This window comes from Balaenoptera ricei, chromosome 3 (assembly GCF_028023285.1).
Source record: "Balaenoptera ricei isolate mBalRic1 chromosome 3, mBalRic1.hap2, whole genome shotgun sequence".
NCBI lineage: Eukaryota > Metazoa > Chordata > Mammalia > Artiodactyla > Balaenopteridae > Balaenoptera > Balaenoptera ricei.
In genome coordinates, this window is record NC_082641.1 from 73,525,244 (window position 1) to 73,544,971 (window position 19,728).

Below are 19,728 nucleotides of genomic sequence, written 5' to 3' on the forward strand. Positions count from 1 at the left end.
CTTTGTGAGAATGTTTGGATAGCATAACCAGGAATTATATAACTGTAACAAAAGTTAAAGCTGACTTTTTTAGTGCTTTTGTTAAATGGAAAAAAAAGTTGTACCCTGAAATTAGCAAATGAAACAAATGAACTCATTTTTTCTTATTTTTCAAAGTGAAAAGATGTGTCCTAGACTAAAACAATTTATTGAATTTGCCAAGGATATCTGTAAACAGCCCTTGTTTGGACCACCATCTTACAAGAAACCTCTGTAGGAAAAATATTAGGATTATAGCATAAAACTGAAACATGACTCAAAACATATTTAGGTTTGCTTTTTAGGAGACAGATTCATTAGTGAGATCATATCTAACAGCATGGTGCCTAATCAAAACATAATATCGATTTAGGGAGGGAAAAATACAAAGTGGCTTAAACATTTGGAATCACATTGATACAAGTTGATATATAGACATCTCCCAATAGAGTTATAATTGAGTACCAGCTACTAGCACAGTGTGCCAGTGCTGCAGTTACTAGGATGAAGATGACAGCACTGCTTCTCTAGGACCTGATGATTCAGGGAGTAAGCAAACAATTAGCTGTAAGGGTGTACTCTGGCAGGTGCCATGTAAACAAAGTGTTATGAGAGCAGAGTAGAGGACTTGTTTACTCCTGCCTGTGCTAGTGTTTGAGCTGAACACCAAAGGTGAGCCACTCAGGTCAGAGGCCCTGTCTTGGTCACCTTTGAATACCTAGGCCTAGCGGAACTAACACCAAAGTCCACACTGACAGCCTATAGATGTGTTTTATTTGGTGGACACACTGGTACACAGAACAGGGTTTTAGATTGTTTTAATATACAGAGTGAAGTAAGTCAGAAAGAGAAAAACAAATACCATATGCTAACGCATATATATGGAATTTAAAAAAGTTGTACTGATGAACCTAGTGGCAGGGCAGGAATAAAGACGCAGATGTAGAGAACAGAAATGAGGGCACCGGGGATGAGGGGAAGGGGAAGCTGGGATGAAGTGAGAGAGTAGCACTGACATATATACACTACCAAATGTAAAATAGATAGCTAGTGGGAAGCTGCTGCATAGCGCAAGGAGATCAGCTCAGTGCTTTGTGACCACCTAGAGGGGTGGGATAGGGTGGGTGGGAGGGAGATGCAAGAGGGAGGGGATATGGGGATATATGTATATGTATAGCTGATTCACTTTGTTATACAGCAGAAACTAACACACCATTGTAAAGCATTTATATTCCAATAAAGATGTGAAAAATAAATATTTGCTCAATTTTTAAATTGAGAAATTTCACATGAAAACCTGAATGTCTGGCTTTTCTCTAATGGCAGTATTTGCATGGCAGCAATTTTCAAGTCTGAGTAGTTGCTGCCCTCTTTAGATGGGGCACGTTACCTCATTATACTTGATATATTCAATTTGTTCATTTTACCTGCCCCTGAGTTTGTTTCATATTTAATGTTTATTAAATAAGTGATGAGTTGATAGTTAGAGATGGGTATTTCAGGCAGAGAATACAGTGTTAGCCTAGGCTGCAAAAAAGAAACGTGATTAATCTTGCCTACAATCAGCAAAGGTTTGGGGGAAGAAGAAAGGTTTTGCAGTTAGTGGTGGGAGAGGAGACAGAAGGTTAGGTTGGCTTAATCGCCATGTTACCATGCTCAGAATGGGATGTTAAACTTCACCCTTTAGGTAAAGGGAAGCCATAAAAGTTGGGTGTTTTGTTTGTTTTATTCTGATTAGTTTTTAAATTTTTGTTAGGTTTTTTTCTTTTAATTTTTAAATTTTGAATGGGAATGACATGCTTATACCTACTTTTTAGAAGGATAACTGGAAATGTTTAGGAGGGTATTGAAAAGAAGAGCCGCTCCAGGCAGGAAGGCTGTTATCATATTCCAGCCTATAATGTTTGGGAGTGCACCTGGGAATAGAGATAGGTGACAGGTTTGAGAATATTCTAGAGATAAATATTGACGAAATTTGGTTAGCCAATTAAATGTAGGAATGTAGGGTGCAAGAGAGCAACGTCACCTAGAGATGCTGGCTGTGGTGAATGGCTGGGCACTGACTCCTTTGGTCAACATGGAGGTTACATCAAAAGAGGGTCCTAGGGAACATGCAGCAAAGTTGGTGAGTTCGTGAGATTTGGGAGACATTGGTAAAGCTAACCAATGTTTTAGCGAGAAGGCTAGTGAAAGAGATTGTTAGTGAAAGAGAATCAAGATATAGTGGTTTGGAGTTTCTGGTAGAAAAGAAGGCTTCAGAAGAAAACACCTAACTCTGTCAAGTGTAGCAGAGAAGTTAAATAGGATGAGAACAGAAGGGCATTGTGGTCTAGTGCCCTGGTCCCCGAACTGTAGTGTCATCAGAATCTCGTGAAGGGCTTGTTAAAACACAGATTGTAGGTCCCACACCCAGAGCTTCTGATACAGTAGATCAGGGTGGGACCTGAGAATCTGCATTTCTAACAAGTTCCAGGAGATGCTGATGCAGCTGCTCTAGAGACCACAGCTTGAGAACCACTGGTTAAAGTAAGTGTGATGGTAACTCCACCAGCCTACTATCTGGTTGACTTCAGCTGAGTCACAGATGTTTACCCAGTTCTACTTTCTTCATCTGTGAAACGGGAATAAATACCATTTAGGATTACAGTGTGATTTAATTAAATGGCATAATGGGGACTTCCCTGGTGGCACAGTGGTTGGGAGTCTGCCTGCCGATGCAGGGGACACGGGTTCGAGCCCTGGTCCGGGAGGATCCCACATGTTGTGGAGCAACTAGCCTGTGCGCCACAACTGCTGAGCCTGTGCTCTAGAGCTCACAAGCCACAACAACTGAGCTCCCGCGTGCCACAACTACTGACGCCCACATGCCTAGAGCCTGTGCTCTGCAACAAAGACAAGCCACCGTTATGAGAGGCCCGCGCACCACAAGGAGGAGCGGCCCCCGCTTGCTGCAACTAGAGAAAGCCCATGCGCAACAACGAAGACCCAACACGGCCAAAAATAAATAAATACATAAATAAATAAATGTATAAATAAATAAATACATAAATAAATAATAAATAAATAAATAAATAAATGGCATAATGAACATAAAGCAATTGTACAGTAACTCACACTTAAAGAACAGTTTTTTTTGTTTGTTTTATTCAAACAAAGCAATAGCTTAGGAGGGAAGGTTGGTTGGTTGGTTCAAAGGAAATTTGGGGGTTTGGTTTTCTTTCCTTGTGAAAAGAACCAACAGAGAAGAAGAAACTGTCAACTGGAGGAAAGGCTCATTGCCTTGGCAAGATCATGGACAGGGCAGGAAAACAGAAGAGACAGACGGCCTGTCTGAGGGAGGAGTTAGACATGTTTCTTTCACTGAGGCTCAGGAAAGAAGGAAGGATAGGAGTACACGAAAAACTATTCTGGAGCTGAAAGTCTGGAAAGTTGGGGTTTGTATGTAATGCTCTCTCTTATCTGAAAGGCAAAAAGCAAGGACATTTGTTGAGAGGAATGGATTAAAAGCTTGTGGTAAAATAGTAAAAGGTAAGTAGCAGTTTCTAGGCAGAAAGTAAATAATAAATTACGGTGGGTTGGAAGATGGTAAAGAAATGACTGCTTAGAGAGAAATTGGTGGGATTCAGGTTGGACACCTGAAATCTGTAATTGTAATTCAGCAGTAATTAAATAAATTAAGCCTTACGATTGAAATGGCAGCCATTGTAACCTATCAAACCACATACAAGAGAAAGGTTTATTGAGCTCTTATGGAGGTTAGAGGTTTGGTAATAAAGGAGGATTGTTGAGGATTAAACTATATTTCACAGGAAGATGAAAAAGGAATTGTTATGATCTCTTTCTTTGAGGAACTGAAAACAAGCTAAGTATAAGTAAAAACTAAAAATATTTCAAACTCATGTTTACTGAGCTTAATTCCATCTATGCGGCACCGTTGAAGCAATGACTGTTTGTATCACTGTTGCCTGGTATCTGGTGCACTGGCACATTCCTAGCACCAGTGCTCAGTGACTCAGTCCTGAAAGGAATGCCTGTTAAGAAACACTTGGAATATATGGTTTCTCTAGGGTTTATTAAAGTTCATTTAATTTATAAACTACTTCACGTCTTCAACTTGGGCATTTCCATGATTCCATGCTTTTTTTTTAATTAATTAATTAATTTATTTAGGCTGCTCTGGGTCTTAGTTGTGGCATGCGGGATCTTTAGTTGCGGCATGCAGGATCTTTTAGTTGCGGCATGAGGACTCTTAGTTGTGGCATGTGGACTCTTAGTTGCGGCATGCAAACTCTTAGTTGCCGCATGTATGCAGGATCTAGTTCCCCAACCAGGGATCGAACCCAGGCCCCCTGCATTGGGAACACAGTCTTACCCGCTGGACCACCAGGGGAGTCCCTGACTTTTGTATTTTCTTATTGGCTTTTGTCAACACCTGTGACCGGAAAAGTGTACTATATATCTTACGCTTGGCTTTTATATTTTGCTCAGAGGTGATTACTGCCTCACTTTTTAATCCAGATTATTATTATGCTATAGGTGCTCTGAAACTGACAGATGAAAGTTATATTTTTATAATATTCTGATATTTGATATTTATTATTGGGTACAATTTAAAAAAGAAAATCTTGATCATTTGAAATATTATCAGAAATTTCTTGATCACTTTCTGAAGATTCAGGGTTGAGCTACCAAACTTTTAATATGTTTGAGCATTTTAAGAAAATGTATATGAAATACTTTCTAAAGCATGATGGATGCAAATGCAAAAGTGATGTAAAAAAAGTTATCATTCTAAATATGTCTACTGTTATTTTTATTGCTTCTTCCTTGAACTCTAAGACTTTTTTTCCCCAAGAACAGAACTTTAATTCAAATTTTTATTGATTTAGGCATGTTATTTACATCTTCTTGATTGTTTAAAAAAATTTAAACTGTTGAGTATCAAGAGTAAGCAGAACATAGCGAATAAAGGGGGAAATGTCCTCTGAGTTTATTCCCTGGGGTTTTTTTTTTTTTTTTAATTCTAGGAGTTGCTCGCTAGCATGTCAGCATGTTTATGGTATCTGCTTTTTTTTCCACTTCCCCATGATGCGCTTGATGTGTGGATGTGAGGTGAACAAATCCTGATTTTCATTGTGCTTTCTTTTGTATCAAAAGAGGGACTCCAAAATTTCCAAAAAGAAAAAAGTAGTTCTGTACATAGTTGCTTAGCAATCCCAAATCCCAAAGGCCTCGGGGCTCTATCTTGTTTTTTGCTAAATGGGCTTTCTGAGTGCTCTGAGCATGGTAGCCACCCCCAGTCTTAATTCCTACCAGCTTTCCAGCCCCAGCAGGGAAAATCCTGTGAAGGACTTAAATTACCCTCACTTTGAATCACTGATTATCCAGAAACCAGTCATAGGGTGACGGGTACTCTGGCCAGGCCTGGGTCGTGAGCAGACGCTAACAGTGGAAAGATGAGTTGATCTCACAAAAACCACATGGAATGGAATTCCCACCAGGAGAAAAGAATCTCTTACCAATAGAATGGTAACAGTGCTAGGCAGACCAAAGTAACAGATGTCCATTATATATATTTTCTAAATTTTCTTGTTCACTGATGTAAGTTTGGACAAGGCCAAGGACAGCTATTGTCAAACTACTAGGAAACTTAATCAATGTGACATAGGTTTATTATGAATATCCTTGGGATCCATCATATAACCAAATGTCTCTATATTGTCCGCAGGAAAGTCATAAGGGACTACATTATTTTTCTTAATTTTCTCATCCATTAACTCAATAACCTCTATTTTTTTTTTAAAAGTTTGAGTTTGTCGTTTCTAAGTACATTTATGCTAAAACTTACAGATGACAACTTTCTTAAAATGTTTCGTTCAAGGTATATCCACATTTGTGTAACAATTAAAGAAAATAATCGCTAAGCTCGATACTCAGCTGGTAGTCACTAGTAGAACCCTATCAGTCATCATAATATTGAAATAGCTACTGTCTAAACCCCCTGCAAGAATAGTGAGAGGCCCGCGCACCGCAATGAAGAGTGGCCCCCGCTCGCCGCAACTGGAGAAAGCCCTCGCACAGAAACGAAGACACAACACAGCCATAAATAAATAAATAAATAAATGTATAACCCCCCTGCAAGTGTCCCAGACTTCTAGCTATTTAAGCTAGAAGCACCACAGACCTCTAGCAGCTAAAAGGCTAATGCTTGGCTAGACAGGGAGCGCCAGGACCCTGCTCCAGCACTAGACCTGCAGTCTGATGGGTCAGTGCCTATGCCACACTCTAAACGTTTTGTGCATCGCTCCTAGCTTAACTATGTTCTAAAACACTTTTCTATTTTTAACCTAACCACTCAGCTTCAGACTTACATACAGCATTTATTTGAGGTTTCCCTAGTGGTCTCACATTGACTACGTCAAAATTTCACTGACTGACAATCTTCTTACATGTAGGGAATCCCAGGTCAGATAATGAGGGTAGCCGGCAGTAAAGAGGCATGAGCTTCTTGGAGATGCTGAAAAATAAGTTCTGGAGAAGATTCATATACAGAGAAGAACCTTTCCAAAAGCTGAAATGCAGTCTTCTTGCAATGCATAAGTTGGCAAGGGAGCGGAACTTTACATAGTATGGGGATATGACATTTCTCAGTATGTGAGTTATGAGACCACATTCTTCAGAATCTTATTTGACTGTCTCCCTGTAACTGACTTGTACTTGTTAGTTTATGCGAGCATCTGGTCTCGAGATGTTCCCTGGCAGTTTTTGAATCATTCCCTATTTCAGAGAAGGGAGTTACAACATGGAATTTGTAGCTAAAAATATATAGCCTGTATTCAAATTTAAGGTCAGCTAGTTAAAATCATTTTCATTCCTAGCCCCGCATCTTTAACAGCTAAATCGCTAGGGAAATAAGTGACTTAAAGGTGGGAACAGTTTCTCCTACATTTTAAAAAATTATTGTTTTTTAGTGGCCACTAGAGTGCCTTGAACACATAAAGCATTTTTCTTCTACTAAAAAATAGTGTTTTTTTTTTCTTTATCCTCCTTCCTTCTTTCTCTCCCTTCTTCCTTCCTTCCCTCTCTTTCTACCTTCTTTCCTTTTTTCCTTCCTTGCTTTCCATGTATCTCTTGTTGTTCTATGTTGAATTTCAGCTTTAAAACGAAAGCCATCTTTCATGAAGAGATTTTCCCAATAAAAATAGTCCTTGAGGTATCGTGAGAAATGGAATATGTTTCCTTGCTCACGAAAAGGTACAGGGTTCATTGCAAATGGAATAGAAAAGAAAATAATCCTCCATTAATTTTCTTCTGTGAGAATCCCCATTTAGCATCCAGAGGGCTTCGGTGCAGGTGTCTACATAGATACGTACATTTAGTCTTGGCTGCTTCCTTTTGAGGATAAACAGCTCTTGGGAAATACACATTGTTAAATAATCAGTTACAGAGGACTAATTGTTTCAAGGCACTCCCTTTGCGATTGCTTTCCAACAGCCAGCAGTAATAAGAAATGTCACTTTGTTTCCATCGGAGACTAGCACATGAACTATTCATGAAGAGTGGAAAAGCAGTGTTCCCAGAAAACCCTGGAATAAACATGTAGAAGCCAGAGGAGGTTGGGATTCTATCATTGATTTGTCCCAGAACCATGTCAAGTTCACTGGAAAAAAATTACTACACTTGTTTTGTAGAGTGAAATTCAGAAACTAATGAATGCCTCGTGTGCTCTTCAGAACGTCTCAGAACATTTCTGTAACTTTACAAATAAATATACAGAAGCTAAGACAAGTAGATGTATTTAAATTGTCTTGATTAGGTCGTGCAACTCTGTTCAGTGTTCAGTAGCATCTGGGCTGGTGAAATATCTTTGAGTTTTCATGTAATAAACTTCTTACTCCATTTGACAATGAATGATAGCATTACCTTCTCATTAACCTGTTGATTGGCCAAGCTGGGCTCTTAAGACAGACTGCAGGATTTTTACCTTTGTTTGTGCTGGGTTCTCTAAATACAAGTGTCAGGATCTGATCTGCCAGTGAATGTCTTCTACAAATACAGGTTTAGAAATGATGGGATTGAATACACTACCTTTTGACACCTGGCTGCATCCTTGCAAAACAGGTACCCCATTTCTCCTGTCCTAATCCTATGTTAGTTTCTTACTTGGTGGTTTTTCCATTTCAGAGTTTTTTCCTGTGCCCCCTATGACTGCATTTTTTGCATTTTAACCGTGTAACATGGCTTCTTGGGCTTTGTGAGCCTTTACTTTACCTGTGAAAGGATTTAGCACGCTCTGATTCTGAATTATCAAACCTACAAGAATTAGAGTAAGTGAGACACATACCTCCACTTGTTAAAACAGTTTTGGGAGAATAAAGTCGTTAACATTTTGAGCCAGTTTTTACCCAGTCGTTCAGATTCTTTGCCTTGGTGTTAATTTATAATTTTTCCAGGGTCTAAAATTTTGTTTTTATCTCATGTATTACTCAAACATTGGGGTGGGGAGAATACATTTTTTTGTAAATAGATTTATATGCATATTTTATAACATTCTTTAATATTGAGCTGTTAGGTATAGTAGTAGAAGCATACAATTAAGTGTCATGCAACCTCTATTCTACCAAATGACTTGACATCTCTGAGCTTTAGTTATCTACTTTCCAGAGAGAGGTGCTAATTCTTGCTCTCAGTTTTGTCCTAAGTATTATATAAAAATATATGTATAAAATATAATTGGTAAACTACATAATGTTTTACTAATACAAAGTTCTATAAATGAATAAAAGGACAAAAGAAGTGTTTCTCAGAAGCTACATGAAGGCAAATGAGAGGCCAAAGAGAGGAAGTTTGTAAGCTCAGTCTTTTTTTTTTATTGAAGCATAGTTGATTTACAGTATTGTGTTAATTTCTGCTGTATAGCAAAGTGATTCGGTTATACATATATACATTCTTTTTTTTTTAATATTCTTTTCCATTGTGGTTTATCATAGGATATTGAATATAGCTCCCTGTGCTACACCATAAGACCTTGTTGTTTATCCATTCAATATATACTAGTTTTCATCCGCTAACCCCAAACTCCCACTCCATCCCTCCCCCCTCCCCCTGCCCCTTGACAACCACGAGCCTGTTCTCTATGTCTGTGGGAGCTCAGTCTTTTTTTTTTTTAACATCTTTATTGGAATATAATTGCTTTACAATGGTGTGTTAGTTTCTGCTTTATAACAAAGCAAATCAGTTACACATATACATATGTTCCCATATCTCTTCCCTCTTGCATCTCCCTCTCTCCCACCCTCCCTCTCCCACCCCTCTTGGTGGTCACAAAGCACCAAGCTGATCTCCCTGTGCTATGCGGTTGCTTCCCACTAGCTATCTATTTTATGCTTGGTAGTGTATATATGTCCATGCCACTCTCTCACTTTGTCACAGCTTACCCTTCCCCCTCCCCATATCCTCAAGTCCATTCTCTAGTAGGTCTGTGTCTGTATTCCCATCTAACCACTAGGTTCTTCATGACCTTTTTTTTTTTTTTTCCTTAGATTCTGTATATATGTGTTAGCATACTGTATTTGTTTTTCTCTTTCTGACTTACTTCACTCTGTATGACAGACTCTAGGTCCATCCACCTCACTACAAATAACTCAATTTCGTTTCTTTTTATGGCTGAGTAATATTCCATTTTATATATGTGCCACATCTTTATCCATTCATCCAATGATGGACACTTAGGTTGCTTCCATGTCCTGGCTATTGTAAATAGAGCTGCAATGAACATTTTGGTACATGACTCTTTTTGAATCATGGTTTTCTCAGGGTATGTGCCCAGTAGTGGGATTGCTGGGTCGTATGGTAGTTCTATTTTTAGTTTTTTAAGGAACCTCCATACTGTTCTCCATAGTGGCTGTATCAATTTACATTCCCACCAACAGTGCAAGAGGGTTCCCTTTTCTCCACACCCTCTCCAGCATTTATTGTTTCTAGATTTTTTGATGATGGCCATTCCGACCGGTGTGAGATGATATCTCATTGTAGTTTTGATTTGCATTTCTCTAATGATTAATGATGTTGAGCATTCTTTCATGTGTTTGTTGGCAATCTGTATATCTTCTTTGGAGAAATGTCTATTTAAGTCTTCTGCCCATTTTTGGATTGGGTTGTTTGTTTTTCTGTTATTGAGCTGCATGAGCTGCTTGTAAATTTTGGAGATTAATCCTTTGTCAGTTGCTTCATTTGCAAATATTTTCTCCCATTCTGAGGGTTGTCTTTTGGTCTTGTTTATGGTTTCCTTTGCTGTGCAAAAGCTTTTAAGTTTCATTAGGTCCCATTTGTTTATTTGTGTTTTTATTTCCATTTCTCTAGGAGGTGGGTCAAAAAGGATCTTGCTGTGATTTATGTCACAGAGTGTTCTGCCTATGTTTTCCTCTAAGAGTTTGATGGTGTCTGGCCTTACATTTAGGTCTTTAATACATTTTGAGTTTATTTTTTTGTATGGTGTAAGGGAGTGTTCTAATTTCATACTTTTACATGTACCTGTCCAGTTTTCCCAGCACCACTTATTGAAGAGGCTGTCTTTTCTCCACTGTATATTCTTGCCTCCTTTATCAAAGATAAGGTGACCGTATGTGGGTGGGTTTATCTCTGGGCTTTCTATCCTGTTCCTCTGATCTATATTTCTGTTTTTGTGCCGGTACCATACTGTCTTGATTACTGTAGCTTTGTAGTGTAGTCTGAAGTCAGGGAGCCTGATTCCTCCAGCTCCATTTTTCGTTCTCAAGATTGCTTTGGCTATTCGGGAAGAATCAACATTGTGAAAATGACTCTACTACCCAAAGCAATCTACAGATTCAATGCAATCCCTATCAAACTACCACTGGCATTTTTCACATAACTAGAACAAAAAATGTCACAATTTGTATGGAAACACAGGAGCTCAGTCTTTAAAGCCTCCCTTCAGCCACTGGTTCTCCCCCTGAATGGTCTCATCCCCTCTTAGGTATTCCCCTCATGCAGTCCCTTGCGATTACACTCACAGTGCTTGGCTTACAACATAGATTGTTGTCATCACTCATCTGCTTTTAAATGTGTAGCACATGCCTTCAGTTTCAGGTAAGTAACTTATGGGGGCAAAATAGGTTTATTGTGAGACTGCAGGGATTGGTGGGGACTGTAGAAGAACCAGGCAGTAGAGCCTCCTCCCCAAAGCATGCAGATGAGAAAAGCAAACATTGTGTGGGCCAAACAAAAGCTTTGGCAGGTCAGTTCTCATAGGGGGCAGTCAGTGTGCAACTCCCGTATAAAAAGAAGTTCAAATTTCTTTCTCTGAAGAGGATTTAATTTTCTTTTGGAAGCCAAAAGAGAATACGGGCTGATCACCTCTTTGGTCCAGCAGAAACTGGGTTTCAGGCATTGCAATGGTTACTCTAGTTATGGTTTGCCCCCTCTCTTGGGGCAAACTAAAAGTTCGTTCAGGGGACCCAAGTGACTCAGCTGAAAGCCTATCGTGTTTCCTGGAACTCCTTTTCCTCGCAGTCTCTGGACTCCATTGTTTCATTCCCTGGTACTGTGAACAGGCTGAATTCTCCGCTTAGCTTTTGAGCCTCTGAGCAGCTGCTTTCTGCTTAGTTTCTTAGCCTTTCAGCCTCACACAGGCAGCTTCAGAAGTGGCAAATGCCTTTACCGTTCCCTTTCTCTTTGGAGCCTTGGCCCCTCAAGTCCTGGTTGCTTTAGTAGATTTGAACTCTATTTTTTGTCTCCCCAACCTTGTCAGATTGCTGCAAGTCCCAGCTACAACTTTCTGTTCAGCCTCTGGGCATCTCACTTTGAATTGGAAAACTCCCTGAAGAAAAAAAAAAAAAAAAGCAGTGAATATAGGGCTCCCCACTCAATGGGTTTTGCTTCTCTCTAGGATCTTGGTCCCTCAGATACTAGCTGTTTGGATGCCTTCCCTCTGCTGTTTTGTTACTATATTTGTTGTTGTTTTGTTATTGTGTATGTGTATCTGAAAGTATATTCTCCAGCTTGTAGAATTGTAATCAATTAGAGTTAATCTGTTATAAACTCTATCAGAGCCAGAAACAAAAGTCTCAAATTTATTTCAACAAATAGCTAATAAATGTTTAACATAAACAGAATGCACATTAATAAATGAAGATATTTAGAGTCACTGCAATTCATCAGATATCCAGTGGATACCTCTTAAAACATATGCACTGGGCTGGTGCTCCTGGGAACACTGATGAGGAAGCCTATACATGCAACTTCTTAAGGTCAACTGATGAGGTGTACTTTATGTCTTCTATATCACCAAAACATATATATAATATATATATTTTATATATAATATATATATTTTATATATATATAGTATTTTGAAAAATAAAAACTGAGTAAGGTCTTAGAATTTATAATCTATCAATTGAAGACTGAGATTCAAAAAGGATATTCTGGGTATAGAATAACCTCATACCTATTTCACAAAACTAAAATACACCAATAAGACAAACAGACAGTCAATACAGAGGAGCAGCTAAAGGTGCATATTTTGAAAGGTTACTGCTCTAGGAAACAGGTCTGCCTTCTCAGAATATGGATTTTAAAAAATGCCAACTAAAATCCTACTGAAAAAAGTTTTAATGGCATGAATTCAAATATAAACTGAAATTTTTTAAAAAATCCTTTTAGATAGATGGATCCAGGAAGTTCTATCTTCATCCTTCAGAATAAATCAATTCCATGTCACTGTTTTCCTCTGCAAATATTTAAATAACATTCTCGTTAGCTTGAGAAATACCATGAAATAGTGAGGTAAAAGTATTTTGGAATACAAGTACTATCCTACAGATTTTCAGCTTTGTGATCTTAGGCAAATTATTTAATTTTTCCAAAATGGGAATACGACGATTTACTTTGTAAGGCATCTGTGGACATAAAGCAAAAAATATTTTTAAATTTCTAGCATATAGTAGGTGTGTAGTAACATTAACTGCCTTTCTTCTTTCCCTCACGTGACACCATAATTGCGTATGCATTTAAGATTATTTCCACACAAATGAAACCTCTGAGCTTCAGATCCTCAGAGCATACAACTGAAATCAGTTAGCAGTGTTTCTCTAATTGCTGCTTATTCAGTCTTTTCAGAACCCTGCTGATGTCACAGGCCACATTCACTAAGATATCATCTCAACGATCTTATTTAGCTACAAGACCCCAGTGTATAGATACTATATAAATGTGATGTAAATATGACATCTGTTAGTTATAGGGTGTCCTTTGTTCCAAAATGTTAGTTATGAGTATAACTATAAATACTTCAGACTCTCTGTCAGCCTTGGAAACTCTCACTATAAAGTGGTAATATGGTAGATTACATGTATTTTACCTTATTGTTTGAGCCAATATCATAACACTGGAAATTTTATATTCATCCATTCAAAACCATTAATCTAGAATGTGTTTGTGTATGTATATGTTAGACCACACGTCTCCATGCCTCTCTGCTCAATATATATTTATAATAAAAATCACAACAATAGTAACTAATATTTATTAAGTGCTTATTATGTGGAATTGTATTTATTTCATTTAATCCTTGCAACAACCCTGCAAGGTAGAGACTATTATATTTGCCATTTTAAATACAGAGAAACAGAGGCTTAGAGAAGTTAAGTAATTTAGCCTAGGTCACACACCCAGTTACTCATGAGCTGGCATTCTATAAACTATGATCAGTTCCCCCACTAGGCTCTGCAATGCTGCAAGACTGTAGAACCTCTTACTATTTCCTTATTCCACAGTACCTTAGCAGAAGGCTATGCTTATAGTAGCTATTCAATAAATGCTTGTTGAATTAAAAATTTTGCTAAATTAAAATACATAAAGAGACAAGATGAATTAAAATGAATCAATAAGCATAGTTAACATATGAATTATTGTTTTGTTATCTTTCACTTATAAAAATTAATGCATTTCAACAAATGTTTGTCTGTTTTAACATTGATGTTCACTATAAAGTCACATTCTCCCAAAGAACAGTCTCTTTTTGGCTTAGCTGAAGATCTTCATTGAGGGATCTGTGGGGCAGCAGTATCGTACAGCAGACTCCAGATTAGACAGAGGTTCCACAGTGAATATGCTGCCCACAAGTTATCTGCCATCCTTCATTTCCCTAGTTCTGTAATTTAGGCAGTCTTAATAGAAGTGACCTTGAGCATCAAGTCAAGTTAGCAAGTCAGGTTCCTGTGTCTTGCTTAGGACACGTGTAAACACTGAGAAAGCTGAAACAGACATTAAAAAAAAAAAAAAAAAAAAACATGATCCCTACCTTCAGAGGCAGGAAAAGCTCTAAAAAAAACATGTGAAGTTGGTAGTATGTCTATGGCTCCCTTACAGATCCCTTGCTTTCTCTTCCCATCTCTCATTGTCTCTGCCACTCTCTAAAGCCCAAGCTCTTAACTGCTGCTGCAACTGAACTGCCCTCCATCTGGACCAATTGCCTAGTCTGTCTTTTTAAATATCATATAGACCTTACTGGGTAGGAAAAAACTTACACATGGGACACAATTAGAGACTAAGACAGGGTTAGAAGAAATCAAGCGTTGGATTACATGGCCCAGGCTCCAAGCATCTAGGAGGATGATCGTTAAAGGAGATCCAAAAACCATATGCCTTGAGCGAAACAGGCCAGATGGAGTGGGTTTCCCAAACCTCTGGTAACACTCTTATCCATGAACTCCACTGTTTTCTGAAATCCCTAACACACATTACTTTTCAATGAATATCAACTAAGTTTAAACATGGCAGCAAAAGCACAGTACAGTTAACATTCTTCTAGGAAAACATGATAAGTCTCTGGCTTTATTTTTCTCCACTTAATTGATATTTACAGTGAAGACAAAGACATAGTAAACTTAGCACTAACTAGGGCTAGACAAGCCATCTGAAATGATGGAATTGCAAAAAAAGGAATGGAAACGTTGGATTCACTGGCTGTATTCAATCCAAGGAGCAGTTGTCCCAGATGTGCTTGGGTCTCTTAAAATGAAGTCAGGGAATTGATGCTTGAGAAGCCATTGTCTCCCTTTTGCTTCTCTGCTTTCTCTCCTTTTTGAGGGTTTAGGCAGTCTCTTGTCTGCTGATGTGGTCGCAGCACTTTGCACTGAAGATTTCTTGTTTCATCACTGAGTGCCCACCTCCATCCCCAGCACTAGCAAGAGTTGGAGAATCTTAAGTGAAAGAGTGCAGGAAAAAAGATTACTAGAACTGTATAACCTGATTACTAGAGCTGTATTAGTGACCTGATCATTTGCTAAAAGGAAGTTTTTCAAAGGAATTTTTTTCTTTTTTCAATGAAGAGTGATAGGCAAATTAAAATTGAGTAAACTTACCCATGATTTTTTTTTTTTTTCATCAGAAAACCCTCAAATACTTTTCCCCTTTGAAGTCTAACAGTTCATGGGGTAACCAGAGCTGTTACAATGAGTTGGACAGGGTATAGTCTTACTAAATGAATTTTGCAATAGTTGTAAATGTTACCGAATTACAGACGATATGCTTTTAAGTTATCCACTTTTCATGAAGAATCGCTATAAAAATAAAGGGGAGGGCTTCCCTGGTGGCGCAGTGGTTAAGAGTCCGCCTGCCAATGCAGGGGGCACGGGTTCGAACCCTGGTCTGGGAGGATCCCACATGCCACGGAGCAACTGGGCCCGTGAGCCACAATTACTGAGCCTGCGCGTCTGGAGCCTGTGCTCCGCAACAAGAGAGGCCGCGATAGTGAGAGGCCCGCGCACCGCGATGAAGAGTGGCCCCCACTTGCCGCAGCTGGAGAAAGCCCTCGCACAGAAACGAAGACCCAACACAGCCATAAAAATAAATTAATTAATTTAAAAAAAAAAAACACCTGCTTTAAATATAAAAATAAAAATAAATAAATAAAGGGGAGACTGTACAGGGATGCCTCCCTTTTCACTTCTCATCCCAAGTGTGAAAATTTAGTTAGGTGTTTCTGAGTCTGTCAGGAATCTGCTTCTTTTTAATTTTCTTATAATAATACTGTATTAGTAATAGATTTATTCATAATAATTTTCCTATTAATAATAACGCATTTATATTTCTCTGGGTCTTTTACAAATGTACATGCTTGAAACGAATTTAAGAAAAGTAGTCATCCCCATGGACGCTTTTCAACATCACATTCCTATGAGATACTTTTGAGAAATTTAACTTTCTGCCATGGCCTTTTGCTTTTCTTTTATTCAGATAATCTCATTCATCATATTTTAAAGGTTTACTTTCTTCCAAAGAAGCCAATTAAGTAGCCATTATAGAAAAAAAATCTGCAAAAGTTTTTCACATCTACTTGAATTTTGTCCGTTTGCAAATTTGGTTACTTCTAGACTAGTCTCAATATTTTGAGGAAACATCCAAGAAAATATTTTTTATTTCTAAATACATACTGGCCTCAGATAAAGTGTTTGGATGTCTCTCATCAGTGCCAGTGTGACTTTATGTGTGTACAGTCTTCAGTAAAATGAAATAATGTACTACAGGTAAACAGAGATTGACAAATTCCTGTTGACTACACTAGTTGAATACAGGTTCTATACAAGAACCTCTGCTCTGTTATTCACTCATGAGCTCCACTTCAAAATTAAATTACCTGAAAAACATTAACCTAGAATAATATAGATGTGTACTGCCAGTGCAAGAGTTATCTTGAAGAATGGGTGCCTTCAAATCATTGCTGCAAATTTTCTGGACTTGCTGTGTTTATCACCCCAATTTTTGTAGGTTTTATTAAGATGTGCTTGTAAAATTCTTATTTCGTCCTCTTCATCCATGCTTCAGTATGTTATTTACGTATAAATGATAAAATCCACAGTGTTTTGTAACTGGTAGGTTTCTCTTAGTACACTATAATTTAGTACTTTCGTCTTTGGACAGAGTCCACAGTGTTTTTCTATGCCTCTGAAGCATATAAATCAAACATTTTATTCGGAAAAGTAGAGTCAGAGAAACAGAAAGGTCATCTCTACCAAAACAAAACCACATTTTGCTAGTCCTTGATGCTTAATTTCATCATGTGTTCTTCTCTCTCAAGCATGGAATGCACATTTTTAATGCAAAAGTGAATTGAAACCATATATAAAATCTGTTTGAAATCTGGCTTTGTCTGAATCACCAAATGGGTTCATTAATTGGTGTGAATTAACAAAATCCTATATGCCCCTGACCTTGATACTCACTACTCTGTTCCTTTCTCCTGCCTCCCTTTACTGACCTGAGGGAAAGAGGCGTGTTCTCTCGTGCTCTGGTTATAGCTGTGCTCGCCCTCTGCCTGCCACTGTGAATTTTCTGAGAATCCTGTCTGGTTGCCACTATTACCCCCACACACCTGTAGGATTCATTCCAGCTTGTTCTTTCTTTTACACATTAGTCTTCTTCTGCAGACCTCTCCCTCTCATTCTATACAACCATAATTCTGAGAGATTCTGCACTTTTCTCTATTGGTATCCATACTGTTTATAATTCCGTTCTTCTACTTAAAACAGTCACCTGCCCCTGCCTAACCTTCTTTGTTTTCTGCTCCTCTGGATTATTATCTCCTATCACATATATTGCATTCTTTGCTCCTTTCACTATGACAACTTGGGTAATTCTTGGGCACCAAAAGTAGTTTTATCATTCTGTCAGATTCTCACTGACTTAGTAATCTTTTTTTTATTTATTTATTTATTTTTATTTATTTATTTTAGGCTGCGTTGGGTCTTCATTGCTGTGCGCGGGCTTTCTCTAGTTGCGGTGAGCAGGGGCTACTCTTTGTTGCGGTGTGCGGGCTTCTCATTGCGGTGGCTTCTCCTGTCGCGGAGCACGGGCTCTAGGCGCGCGGGATTCAGTAGTTGTGGTACGTGGGCTCAGCAGTTGTGGCACACGGGCTTAGTTGCTCTGTGGCATGTGGGATCTTCCCGGACCAGGGCTCAAACCTGTGCCCCCTTCAATAAAATAGTTTAATGACAGTAACAAATAGCAACTCAAGAGATACAAATATTCATAGTTAAATGCTAAATTGATGATACTGACAAGAATACTCTATCACTTACTAGGTATCACTGGGAAATGTACTTCACTTCTCTAAGCCTCAGTTTCTCTCTGTCTGAAAAATAGGGATGATAATAGTACCTACCTGAGGATTGAATAATATGAAAAACATATGTGAACCATGGTCAAGTTTGTGGAGTTGAAAGACCACTCAGAAATATTAGTTACTCTTACTGTGATGGTTGTGATCTAGTCTTATTCGTAATTATTCTTAGCAACAATAATAATAATTAGAGAAGTTCGCTGAAAGGTCTAGAAAAGGCAGAGATGACTTCATGAAAGATGTGGTCCTAGAGCTGGGTTGCAAAGGATTCCAAATTTGGATGAGTTTGGAGGAGAAGAAAGTCTCTTCAGGGTCTTCAGTTAGAAGAAATGGATCAGTCAAAGGCACAAGACGGGAAAGAACATGGTCATCTTCATCTAACTGGAATGACGCTTATGTAGGAGAACAAAAAGAAATAGCATTGAAAAGGCCCTGGAGTGGGAGTGGGGCGGTGGCATGAGCAAAGTCTTTTCGCCACATTGTTATGAGATCTATTAGAACAGTTTCAAGAACTTTTTTTAAAACTTCTTTAAAAAAATCATTCTTTTGGGCTTCCCTGGTGGTGTAGTAGTTAAGAATCCGCCTGCCAATGCCGGGGAAACAGGTTCAAGCCCTGGTCCGGGAAGATCCCACATGCCGTGGAGCAACTAAGCCTGTGCGCTTCAACTACTGAGCCTGCACTCTAGAGCCCGTGAGCCACAACTACTGAGCCCGCGTGCCACAACTACTGAAGCCTGTGCACCTAGAGCCTGTGCTCCGCAACAAGAGAAGCCACAGCAATGAGAAGCCCCACAACAAAGAGTAGCCCCCGCTCGCCGCAACTAGAGAAAGCCCGCGTGCGGCAACGAAGACCCAGCGCAGCCAAAAATAAATAAATACATTTATAAAAAGAAAAAAAAATCATTCTTTTGTAAATACCTTAACCACTGTAAATATTTAATTCAGTTCTTTTGCATTCCATCTATAAAGACAAGTTCAAAGACAGCCACCAGGGTGTTTGTTTTGCTGGAACACAGAACCATAGCCACGGGTGCTCTTGCTCCTCCCACCATCACTGCCTCAGCATGAGCTCCGAGCAGCATGAAAGAAATAAATAAATAAAACGTAAATGCATAAAATAAAATAATATTGTGATCCAGAGTGTAATCTTGAGATCAGGGGCCATGATTTATAAATCTTCCACGCATCTCACAATCCCAGCCCTTCTGATAGTGCTGAGAACCTACTGAATGGAACCCAGAAAGCACTTACAGTTTGGACACTGCACCAAGGGGCACTGCTGTGAAACAACCTCACCCCATCCGTAAGGCACAGAGAATGGCACCATCGAGGGCTCCTCTGAACTTCGCCCTGTGTGTATCCATCTAAAACCACTGGCCGTTCTCTTTTTTCTCTTCCTATCTCAATCTCTATTCCATCAGCTGGACTTTGTTATCATTTTCCTTTCCCTTTCAACATCTGTTTTTGATTGCATCTGTTCTCCTTGTGTTTTAATCTGTCTTGATCATTCTCACACATTCGGGGTTCCGTCAGTAATCCTCAAGATAACCATGTATGTTATCGTCTGA

At 38.8% G+C, this 19,728-nt stretch overlaps 1 protein-coding gene across 1 annotated transcript in view; it reads left to right on the plus strand.

Moving 5' to 3' along the window:
• Window positions 1-19,728, plus strand: part of ADGRV1 (adhesion G protein-coupled receptor V1) — a 531,821-nt gene that overhangs the window by 469,673 nt on the left and 42,420 nt on the right. The window lies entirely within an intron of this gene.